The sequence below is a fragment of the Anopheles marshallii genome (assembly GCF_943734725.1).
Source record: "Anopheles marshallii chromosome X unlocalized genomic scaffold, idAnoMarsDA_429_01 X_unloc_104, whole genome shotgun sequence".
Taxonomy (NCBI): domain Eukaryota; kingdom Metazoa; phylum Arthropoda; class Insecta; order Diptera; family Culicidae; genus Anopheles; species Anopheles marshallii.
The window spans coordinates 7,501-20,000 of NW_026525674.1; positions in this window are offsets into that span (position 1 = coordinate 7,501).

Here is a 12,500-nt window from a genome sequence, read left to right on the forward strand (position 1 = left end):
TACCATCAATAGTTGATGGGGCACAGTCAAGTGAAAGATCGGTACCAGACTTCAACTCAATCGGCCGATTGGTTTAACTAATAAGTGCACCGGTCCTACCACCTTCAGAAGCAGCATTCCCGGCCTGTTGCATGTATTAGCTCTGGTTTTCATCAATCTTCCCCTGCTGTGTTATACTGAGCTTATGCGGTTTCTCGATTGTCGTGCAAAGTGTGTTATCACACATACCCAATATGCTCAACTCTCATGTTCGTTTGACGCACCAAACTTTATTAGTGATGCACCACACAACAGGTTTTAATATACGCGATCGTGTGTGTTTCAGTGTGAACTTGGTGCGCCAAGTCCATTTGTGATGCATCACTTAGCTAACCATCTTTCGGGACTGTTTAGGGTATGTGCTCCTCCACATCTATGCTTACTCGTACACATTCTCTGTCAATAGGTTTAAGATCGGGCATTCTACCATATCATTGCCTTAATGCTTTCAAATCAAGGCTACCAGGGTAGCCTAATTGCGTTCGAAACTCAACTTGTGAGCTGTCGGCCCTAGAAGTTTTTTAGGCTGCTAGGACCTCTCTCTATATTTTGCCTTTGGACTTCTCGAAGCTCAACTTGTGAGCAGTTCCATGCACCACTACCCGTATCTCTTAGCTTAGTTCTAGCCATGTGCGTTCAAAGCTCAACGTTAAGCTGTGTCCTGCACCACAATCGTTATATAATAAGCTTATCTCTAAGCTTTTTTGCGTTCAATGCTCAACGTTAAGCTATCCCTTCGCTTAGAACCTCGCTCTACATTTTGCCTTTGGACTTCTCGAAGCTCAACTTGTGAGCAGTTCCATGCACCACTATAGGTATCTCTTAGCTTAGTTCTAGCCATGTGCGTTCAAAGCTCAACGTTAAGCGGCCTCATGCACCACAACCCTTGTATCTTAAGCTTATCTCTAAGCTTTTTTGCGTTCAATGCTCAACGTTAAGCTATCCCTTCGCTTAGAACCTCGCTCTATATTCAACTTTCAGATACCTCAAAGCTCAACTTATGTGGTCTGCTATTGCTCTTGAACGGGTACAATATCTGACAGAGGGGGGTTTTTGGCCCAAATTATGCATTATTAGTTTAACCTCCGTCGCAGAACCACATTTGACCAGGTCGAGAAAAAAATTTTTTCGTGACGACCTGGTCCCCCATAGTAGGGAATGAACATGACATCTTAACCATATTTGACCATTTTCAAATTTCTCGTCGCGGAATCATGACTTTACTAGTAAAATTTGTTCCGGGTAGGGACCTCCCATACAAAATTTTCATCGCTCCAAAAGTGATTTCGTTTCACTTTTCAACATTTACAAGGTCCATAAATCATGTTTTGAGACGATATGGAAAAAAAAATTTTTTGCCCGTCTCGACCAACTCGACCGATGGTGACCACAGCAGGGTGCTCCATACAAATTTTCCTTATGTGGAATTTTCAGTGTAAAATAAGGTTTCTCCAATCGATCGCGGGTTTCACTTTTCATCATTTGCTAGGTCTAACTATGATGTTTTGAGTGGTCCCGCAAAAATTTTTTCTCTTGGCCAGTCGACCCTTTCGTCCATGTCGGTGTGTTCTGCAGTAGGGTGCTCCATACAAATTTTCCTTATGTGGAATTTTTCAGTGTAAAATAAGGTTTCTCCAATCGATCGCGGGTTTCACTTTTCATCATTTGCTAGGTCTAACTATGATGTTTTGAGTGGTCCCGCAAAAATTTTTTCTTGGACCGGGCCTTCCTTCCCGGCCCTGTCGGTGTGCTCTGCAGTAGGGTGCTCCATACAAATTTTCCTTATGTGGAATTTGTCAGTGTAAAATAAGGTTTCTCCAATCGATCGCGGGTTTCACTTTTCATCATTTGCTAGGTCTAACTATGATGTTTTGAGTGGTCCCGCAAAAATTTTTTCTTGGACCGGGCCTTCCTTCCCGGCCCTGTCGGTGTGCTCTGCAGTAGGGTGCTCCATACAAATTTTCCTTATGTGGAATTTTTCAGTGTAAAATAAGGTTTCTCCAATCGATCGCGGGTTTCACTTTTCATCATTTGCTAGGTCTAACTATGATGTTTTGAGTGGTCCCGCAAAAATTTTTTCTTGGACCGGGCCTTCCTTCCCGGCCCTGTCGGTGTGCTCTGCAGTAGGGTGCTCCATACAAATTTTCCTTATGTGGAATTTTTCAGTGTAAAATAAGGTTTCTCCAATCGATCGCGGGTTTCACTTTTCATCATTTGCTAGGTCTAACTATGATGTTTTGAGTGGTCCCGCAAAAATTTTTTCTTGGACCGGGCCTTCCTTCCCGGCCCTGTCGGTGTGCTCTGCAGTAGGGTGCTCCATACAAATTTTCCTTATGTGGAATTTTTCAGTGTAAAATAAGGTTTCTCCAATCGATCGCGGGTTTCACTTTTCATCATTTGCTAGGTCTAACTATGATGTTTTGAGTGGTCCCGCAAAAATTTTTTCTTGGACCGGGCCTTCCTTCCCGGCCCTGTCGGTGTGCTCTGCAGTAGGGTGCTCCATACAAATTTTCCTTATGTGGAATTTTTCAGTGTAAAATAAGGTTTCTCCAATCGATCGCGGGTTTCACTTTTCATCATTTGCTAGGTCTAACTATGATGTTTTGAGTGGTCCCGCAAAAATTTTTTCTTGGACCGGGCCTTCCTTCCCGGCCCTGTCGGTGTGTTCTGCAGTAGGGTGCTCCATACAAATTTTGCTTATGTGGAATTTTTCAGTGTAAAATAAGGTTTCTCCAATCGATCGCGGGTTTCACTTTTCATCATTTGCTAGGTCTAACTATGATGTTTTGAGTGGTCCCGCAAAATTTTTTTCTTGGACCGGGCCTTCCTTCCCGGCCCTGTCGGTGTGCTCTGCAGTAGGGTGCTCCATACAAATTTTCCTTATGTGGAATTTTTCAGTGTAAAATAAGGTTTCTCCAATCGATCGCGGGTTTCACTTTTCATCATTTGCTAGGTCTAACTATGATGTTTTGAGTGGTCCCGCAAAAATTTTTTCTTGGACCGGGCCTTCCTTCCCGGCCCTGTCGGTGTGTTCTGCAGTAGGGTGCTCCATACAAATTTTGCTTATGTGGAATTTTTCAGTGTAAAATAAGGTTTCTCCAATCGATCGCGGGTTTCACTTTTCATCATTTGCTAGGTCTAACTATGATGTTTTGAGTGGTCCCGCAAAAATTTTTTCTCTTAGCCAGTCGACCCTTTCGTCCATGTCGGTGTGTTCTGCAGTAGGGTGCTCCATACAAATTTTGCTTATGTGGAATTTTTCAGTGTAAAATAAGGTTTCTCCAATCGATCGCGGGTTTCACTTTTCATCATTTGCTAGGTCTAACTATGATGTTTTGAGTGGTCCCGCAAAAATTTTTTCTCTTAGCCAGTCGACCCTTTCGTCCATGTCGGTGTGTTCTGCAGTAGGGTGCTCCAACCAAGTTTTCCTAATGAAAGTTTTTCGTGGTTTCGTGTTAGTTAAAAACTCCGGAACTTGGCTTATTTTCACCATAATTTCCACATATGGTGACCAACTCAATAAACGTTTTGTGCGTATCCTATGGACATTTTTTCGCGTTCAACTTGGTGAACTAGGGTTGTATTCCCGAAGGGTAAAAAAATCTGGACTTAGCCAAATTTTGAAATCTCCAACCAATCTTGGCCTGTTAGATTATCTTGGTTGGGTTGCTATGGGCTGCTACGGCCTACTTGATAGGCAATGTTTCAACTCTTGGAAGCTTTCGTGGTTGCTAAGCACAGTTCGTGGCCTTCTTGGTAGAAATGGCTTATCGTGGCCATGGACATAGCAAAATTTTGAATTCTCCAACCAATCTTGGCCTGTTAGAGTATCTTGGTTGGGTTGCTATGGGCTGGTACGGCCTACTTGATAGGCAATGTTTCAACTCTTGGAAGCTTTCGTGGTTGCTAAGCACTGTCCATGGCCTTCTTGGTAGAAATGGCTTATGGTGGCCATGGACTTAGCCAAATTTTGAAATCTCCAACCAATCTTGGCCTGTTAGAGTATCTTGGTTGGGTTGCTATGGGCTGCTACGGCCTACTTGATAGGCAATGTTTCAACTCTTGGAAGCTTTCGTGGTTGCTAAGCACAGTTCGTGGCCTTCTTGGTAGAAATGGCTTATCGTGGCCATGGACTTAGCAAAATTTTGAATTCTCCAACCAATCTTGGCCTGTTAGAGTATCTTGGTTGGGTTGCTATGGGCTGGTACGGCCTACTTGATAGGCAATGTTTCAACTCTTGGAAGCTTTCGTGGTTGCTAAGCACTGTCCATGGCCTTCTTGATAGAAATGGCTTATGGTGGCCATGGACTTAGCAAAATTTTGAATTCTCCAACCAATCTTGGCCTGTTAGAGTATCTTGGTTGGGTTGCTATGGGCTGGTACGGCCTACTTGATAGGCAATGTTTCAACTCTTGGAAGCTTTCGTGGTTGCTAAGCACTGTTCGTGGCCTTCTTGATAGAAATGGCTTATGGTGGCCATGGACTTAGCCAAATTTTGAAGTCTCCAACCAATCTTGGCCTGTTAGAGTATCTTGGTTGGGTTGCTATGGGCTGCTACGGCCTACTTGATAGGCAATGTTTCAACTCTTGGAAGCTTTCGTGGTTGCTAAGCACTGTTCGTGGCCTTCTTGATAGAAATGGCTTATGGTGGCCATGGACTTAGCCAAATTTTGAATTCTCCAACCAATCTTGGCCTGTTAGAGTATCTTGGTTGGGTTGCTATGGGCTGCTACGGCCTACTTGATAGGCAATGTTTCAACTCTTGGAAGCTTTCGTGGTTGCTAAGCACTGTTCGTGGCCTTCTTGATAGAAATGGCTTATGGTGGCCATGGACTTAGCAAAATTTTGAATTCTCCAACCAATCTTGGCCTGTTAGAGTATCTTGGTTGGGTTGCTATGGGCTGGTACGGCCTACTTGATAGGCAATGTTTCAACTCTTGGAAGCTTTCGTGGTTGCTAAGCACTGTCCATGGCCTTCTTGATAGAAATGGCTTATGGTGGCCATGGACTTAGCCAAATTTTGAAGTCTCCAACCAATCTTGGCCTGTTAGAGTATCTTGGTTGGGTTGCTATGGGCTGCTACGGCCTACTTGATAGGCAATGTTTCAACTCTTGGAAGCTTTCGTGGTTGCTAAGCACTGTCCATGGCCTTCTTGATAGAAATGGCTTATGGTGGCCATGGACTTAGCCAAATTTTGAAGTCTCCAACCAATCTTGGCCTGTTAGAGTATCTTGGTTGGGTTGCTATGGGCTGCTACGGCCTACTTGATAGGCAATGTTTCAACTCTTGGAAGCTTTCGTGGTTGCTAAGCACTGTCCATGGCCTTCTTGATAGAAATGGCTTATGGTGGCCATGGACTTAGCCAAATTTTGAAGTCTCCAACCAATCTTGGCCTGTTAGATTATCTTGGTTGGTTTGCTATGGGCTGGTACGGCCTACTTGATAGGCAATGTTTCAACTCTTGGAAGCTTTCGTGGTTGCTTAGGATAAAAACCCCGACGAGAAAGGTTTCCCGGACTTATAAAAATAACCGATTAGCCCCAAGGACACATCTTCCTTGAAAGGCTAATCATGCACCACACACCACACCACCCATAGGCTTGCAAGCAGCACTCTTGTCGAGTGCAGCAAGCCTATGCTCACATCAACTACCGTACACGTACCACCATAGGCTTGCAAGCAGCACTCTTGTCGAGTGCAGCAAGCCTATGCTCATCAACTACCATACGTACCACCACAGCCTTGCAAGCAGCACTCTTGTCGAGTGCAGCAAGCCTATACTCCACGAACTAACCACTTCACCACCAAGCATGGGTCGCCTGAGAGGATCGATGCGAACGCATCTCTACAACTCGCAGCTCCCAGCCTGTAGTCCCGTCGTTTGCGGGCGGTCGAAGGTGTCGAAACTAGTTGTATCCACGGTCGACGGGAGCACAGCCACCAGGGTTCCCTGTGATAAGGTACTTCCACGTGCAGCGTGCACCCGCCCGTTGCGGCTCAGTCTAGTGCTATAGCGGGGATGAGACGGCAGTGTGCACGGGGCAGCACCGACGGATCTCAGAGGGTTGTTAAGCCCGCTAGCTTCCGATCACCTAATGGGTTTATGATGCGCTATCAGCTCGGATTGGATACGACCTTAGAGGCGTTCAGGCATAATCCAGCGGACGTAGCGTCATACCAAAGTCCGGTCGAACTAGTATTGAGCCAGTGGTCCGTACCTGTGGTTCCTCTCGTACTGCACAGGAATTCCGTTAAGATAGCAGCATACAGCACACACCAGTAGGGTAAAACTAACCTGTCTCACGACGGTCTAAACCCAGCTCACGTTCCCTTGAAAGGGTGAACAATCCTACGCTTGGTGAATTTTGCTTCACAATGATAGGAAGAGCCGACATCGAAGGATCAATAAGCCACGTCGCTATGAACGCTTGGCGGCCACAAGCCAGTTATCCCTGTAGTTATCCCTGTGAGCAGTCGAGCTGTTTGGACATGGCGTGTTTTGCTCCGCAGTGAGAAGGAAAATATTGGTGCAAAAATCGTTTGGAGAGACTGGATTTTAGTTATAATCCGTTGTTAAGTGTACGTTTTAAGGGAATCGAGTGAAAACCGCGTGAAAATCGGTGCGATAATACGGAAAATAAGTAAAAAACATTCCCCATACATTTTGTATGGGGAACTATTTCCGCTATAAAAACGGGCAAAATAGACCTTTTTCGGTGCGGTTTTCAGTGAAAAAGCGAGATTGGACGCCATTTAAGCGATTAAAAGTGATAGACAGTGTTTGCCGGTGAAATTCGGCCCGAAATACGGAGTGGCAAATTCGCGCAAAGAATTACAACAACAACAACAACAACAGTGTGTGTGTATCGTGAGTTTGCGTAAAAATCCGGTCCAATCGGGCCGGAAGTGGACGGAAACGGTAGTTTTTGTGCCCGTGATCGTGTTAATGCAAAAAACCGGACGGAAATCGGACGAAAATCGCCGAAAAACAACGTGGCAAAAAAGTGCAAGGGGTGCTACCGCCGGAGCACGTGGTTTCGAGCAACGGTGTTTATTAGAAAATCGTTAATAACTTTGCGAGTTTTTATCGGATTCGTGTGCGGTTTTCACCGTTGTGATTGTTTTAACTCGTTTAATAAGATCCAAGCGAAAAAACAGTGAAAAACGCGAAAAAATTTTTTGACATTTTTTGGTGACATCCGAGTGACACATATGACCCCGCTGACGAATTTTCGAAGGTGAGCAGTCCCCCGCTGACAAATTTTCAAATTGACGGTTTTTGCTCGAAAAACTGCTCGAAACTCAAAAACACGTAGAAAAATTCTGGGAAGCTGGGGGGGTCATCGGCAGCTCGAATCTGCTCGATTTGGACAGTTTTCATCGAGCTCGAAACTGCTCGAAACTGCTCGAATTTCCGAATTTAACTGAAAATCGCGGGGAAAAATCGGGAACGACTGGGGAAAATACGGGAAGGCGTCTGCAAGTAGGGAAACACCTCCCCCTGACCACGGAGGCCTGCTTGGGTCTCTAAAATGGCGACAACCCGAGCATCGCGTCCTCGGTCGGAGTCTACCGAGGAAAGGCCGGGGCGGTCTCTTTTGGCTGTAGAGCCGAAGGTAATGTTGACAAGAGCTTCGGTGATGGCATCGAAGTCGACGAACAACGACATGGTGGAACTGCGGAAGGTGATCGGGGAAATGTCCCTCGCAAACGAGCAGCTTCGAACCATGTGTAAAGAGCTGCAGCAAGAGCTTGTGATGCTGCGACAGCGGATTGAGGCCAATGACAACATGGCCCGCGAGGAACGAAAGTTGGCCCGGGAGGAACTGAAGCTGGCCCAGCAGCAGTTCAAAGAAGAGCTGCAATGGAACAAGCAACAGGCTCGTCAGTGGCACGAGGAGACTCAACGTCTCCGCAAGGAGCTAGAAAAGGAGACGGCAAGCCACCAGGAGCTGTTGGCGCAGATGCTTGGTTGTGGCGGCAATCAGGCACAGCAATCGCAGCTGCAGGAGCAGTCGTCTTCTTTGACGAAGCAGCAGCCCCAACGGTTGCAGAAACAACAGCAACGGCCACAACAGACGCAGGGGCCAACGCGTGGCCCTGCTCAGCAGCAACCGCTGCAGCAGCAACAACAACAGCAGCAGCAGCGGCCGTCCTATGCCAATGTGGCTGCCGAGGCATCTGGTACACAGGCGACGCAGAGTGGCGCATGGACGGTGGTGGGACCCCGCAAGGCACCACCGAAGCCGCAGCAGCAACAACAGCAGCAGCCGGAAAAGCCACGCCCGCAACTTGCGCCACGCAAGCAGTCGACGAAAAAGAAGCTGGACGCTATAGAGGTGGCCCCAGGAGACGGTCAAACGTGGACAGACGTTTACCAGCTAGTCCGCAGCGCACCGTCGTTGGCTGAACACCAGGCGAAGCTCGGTGTGGGACGGCGAACGACGCGGGATCGGCTGGTTATGGACGTAGAGGACGGTGCTAATTCGGAAGCAATTTTTCAACGTGTGCAGGAGGTCTGCGCACAGGCCGCAGCTCCGGCCACCGCCCGCCTGGTGACGGAAACGGTAGAGGTCCGCCTGGAAGAGGTGGACCCTTTAGCGACGGCGACGGACGTGGCGACGGCGATCCAAACATTCACAGAGCAGTCGGTGAAGGAATCCGCCGTGCATTTGGTCAAGGCATGGAATGGCACGCAGACGGCATACGTCCGAATGGCAGTGAAGGCGGCAGCGAAGATTGCGCAGCAGCACGTGAAGGTGCTGCACACTTCGTGCCTAGCTACGCAGTTGACACCACTGACGCGGGGCCAGCAGCGGTGCTTCAAATGCCTGGAGCACGGACACCTGCGGCACCAATGCCGGAGCGAGATGGATTGGTCGACGCACTGCATCCGCTGCGGCCAACCGGGACACCTGGCCCGAACATGCACGGCAGCGGTCTGCTGCGTGACATGCAAGGGCCCGCACCGGGTGGGACATCCGTCCTGTCCTCGACAACGATAAAGGTCCTGCAGATCAACCTCGGGCGCAGCAGATCAGCGCAGGACCTGATGCTGCAGACGGCGCGGGAGCTGGGGGTGGACGTTGTCATCGCCTGCGAATTATATAAGCCGCCTCGGGACAACGGCAGATGGGCGGTGGATGAGGCGCAGAGTGTGGCAGTGGTCGCCACCGGGGCTTATCCCATACAGCGTTTATGGGAAAGCGCTCATCCTGGGCTGGTGGTGGCCACAGTGGGAGGAGTGACATTCGCTAGCTGCTACGTCTCGCCAAACACCGGACCAGCGGACTTCGTCGCCTATCTCGAGGCGGTGGAGATGGCGTTGGTGGGACATCAGCACCTGGTGATGGCAGGTGATCTTAATGCATGGAGTACGGACTGGGGGAGTGCCCGCACAACATCGAGAGGGCACATCCTCAAGGGCGCTATCGACCATCTGCAGCTGGAGGTCCTCAACCGCGGCAACGTGCCCACCTTCAAGGGCAATGGGGTCGCGCGCGAGAGCGTTGTAGATGTGTCCTTCGCGAGCTCTACGGTCGCCCTTGAGGACACCTGGAGGGTCAGCCAGCGATATTCGTACAGCGACCACCGGTACGTGGAGTTCTTCGTGGGCGTTCCGGGGAGACGGTCAGCACCGCAGCAGCGTACGAAACAACACCATCGGACGCAGTCGTCTCGCCTCCCGCAGCATGCAGGAGTTCGCTGGAAGACGTCGACTTTCTGCAGGGAGGGATACCAGGCTGCGCTGATTGATTGTCGATTTGCAGAAGCGGACACGCCTGACGCGCTGGTAGGAGCGCTGTCCCTGGCCTGCGACAGGACGATGGAGCGAGTGGGCCCGCCAAAGTTCCGTCAGCCGCCTAGGCTCTACTGGTGGACTCCGGAGCTGGAACGCATGAGGCGTGAGTGCGAGGAGGCGGAAGAGAGGCATCGTGGGGCCACGGGGCCAACAGAACGGGACGCGGCTTTGGGGCGTCTGCAGGACCTTCGTAGAGGGCTGCAGCGCGGGATCCAGGAGAGTCGAAACGAGAAGCTCCAAGAGCTGATCGACGGAGTCGACAGCGACGTATTCGGACTGGGATACAAGGTGGTGATGGCCAAGCTGCGTGGTCGCACCCCGCCGGAGACGGACCGGACAGTGCTGGAGCCGATCGTGGATGCCCTGTTTCCGCTGCATCCCCCGTTCGAGTGGCCAGCCATCGAGCGAACGGCTGACGAGGAGAGGCTGCGACCCGTCACGGAAGCGGAGGTTCTCGCGCTGGCAGAACGGATGGCCCCATCCAAAGCACCTGGGCTCGATGGGATCCCGAACGCGGCGGTGAAAACCGCGATCCGTGAACACCCGCAGGCGTTTGTGCGGGTGTTTAACGACCTACTGGAACGCGGTGAGTTCCCGCGGGCTTGGAAGGAGGCGAGGCTGGTGCTGGTAGCCAAACCGGGCAAGCCACCGGGCGATCCATCGGCGAGCCGACCGCTGCTTCTGGAGGGAGCAGTCCCCAAGTTGTTCGAGAGGTGCATTCTCGAGCGCCTAAATGAACACTTGGAGGACAGCGCTGCCCCTCAACTGTCGCCGGAGCAGTACGGATTTCGTCGCGGGAGGTCAACGGTGCAGGCGATCCAGCGGGTCGTCGAGCGGGGCGAGTTCGCTCGGTCCTTCCACCGCACCAATGGACGCGATCCACGATGTCTGGTGGTGGCAGCGCTAGACGTCCAGAACGCGTTCAACACGGCCAGCTGGAGGGCGATCGCTGCGGCACTGCGTGAAAAGAACGTCCCGGCCGCGCTTCAGAGAATACTGCGCAGCTACTTCTCCGAGCGTGAGCTCGCTTACGAGACCAGCGAGGGACCAGTCCGCAGGCCGGTGTCGGCGGGGGTACCGCAGGGCTCCATCATCGGTCCTACATTGTGGAATACGATGTACGACGGAGTCCTGCGGCTGGCGTTTCCGGACGGCGTGGAGGCGATCGGCTTCGCAGACGACCTGGTGGTGCTGGCAGGTGGCACGACTCCGCAGACGGCGGCCCAGTCGGCCCAGGAGGCCATTCGCATGATCGGGGAGTGGATGGCCGACAGACACCTTAAGCTGGCGCCCGCGAAGACCGAGGTTATCATGGTGTCCACCATGCGACAGGGCTACCAGCAGCCCACGGTCGCCATCGAGGGAGTGCAGCGTCAGCCGACGCGGTGCTTGAAGTACTTGGGGGTGGTTCTGCATGACCACTTGCTGTGGACCCCACACGTAGAGTTCGCAACGGCAAAGGCGCTCCGGGTGGCGAAGGGGATCTCTCGTCTTATGCAGAATCACGGGGGCCCGAAAGGCGCGAAACGGCGACTGCTCTCTTCGGTGGTGGACTCGACGCTGCGGTACGCTGCACCGGTGTGGCACAGGGCCACCAACCTTCGGAAGTGCAGCCGAGCACTGAAGCGGGTGCAGGCGCAGTACGTGAGGCCAGTCGCCAGGACCTTCATATCGGTTCGGTATGAGGTTGCCACGGTCCTGGCGAGCGTCATCCCGATCTGCATGCAGATACAGGAGGACGCCAGATGTTATCATCAGCATCAAGCGACTGGCACTCCATTGCACCAGCTGCGCATCGAGGAGCGCGCGGCCACTTTGCGACAGTGGCAGGCAGACTGGGACGCGCTGGCGCCGGCTAGCCGGTTCACGGCCTGGGCGCATCGGGTGATCCCGGACATCGCGGCGTGGAAGAACCGTCGGTTTGGGGAGATGACGTTCCATCTCGCCCAAGTCATCTCGGGCCACGGTTTCTTCCACGAATATCTACACGTACAGCGATTCGCTCCGTCACCTGACTGTGGGTGGTGTCCAGGAGTTGCTGAGTCGGCGGCTCACGCCTTTTTCGATTGCCCGCGTTTTGCGGACGTGCGGATGGAGGTGCTGGGCGAACGGGACGCGGAGGTCATCACACCGGATTCACTTCAGGCTTTCCTGCTGAGCAGTAGTGAAAACTGGAGCGCCGTGTGCGAGATGGCGAAGCGCATCACGACTGCTCTCCAGCAGGACTGGTACGTGGAGCGGGCTACCAGTTCCAGCGTGGAGATGGCAGAGGCGGCCCGACGGCTGGATACGGCCCACGAGGAGGTGCTGAGAGCGCGAAACGACAGGAGGAACGAGGCGCGTAGGCAGCGAACGGTGGAGAGACGCCTGGCGATAGGCGAGCCTTCCCCCCCCAGACACCCTGGCGGACGGCTCCTCACTGAAGAGGAACTCAGGGAGCGTGAAGAGCGTCTTCGAATGGGGAGGGAAAAAGTCAGGAGACACCGTGCGAGGCGTAGGATTGAGCTAGCGGAGGCACCGACGTGCACGGATTACTTAATAGCGCTTTTCGGGGTGGGCGAGTTCGAGCGGTTGTGAGCGAAGGATAGGATGAACGGCGTGTGGGGCCCCCCCAGCTGATCCCTCGCGGGTAGGCTGGGACGGGCGGGGCTTGGATAT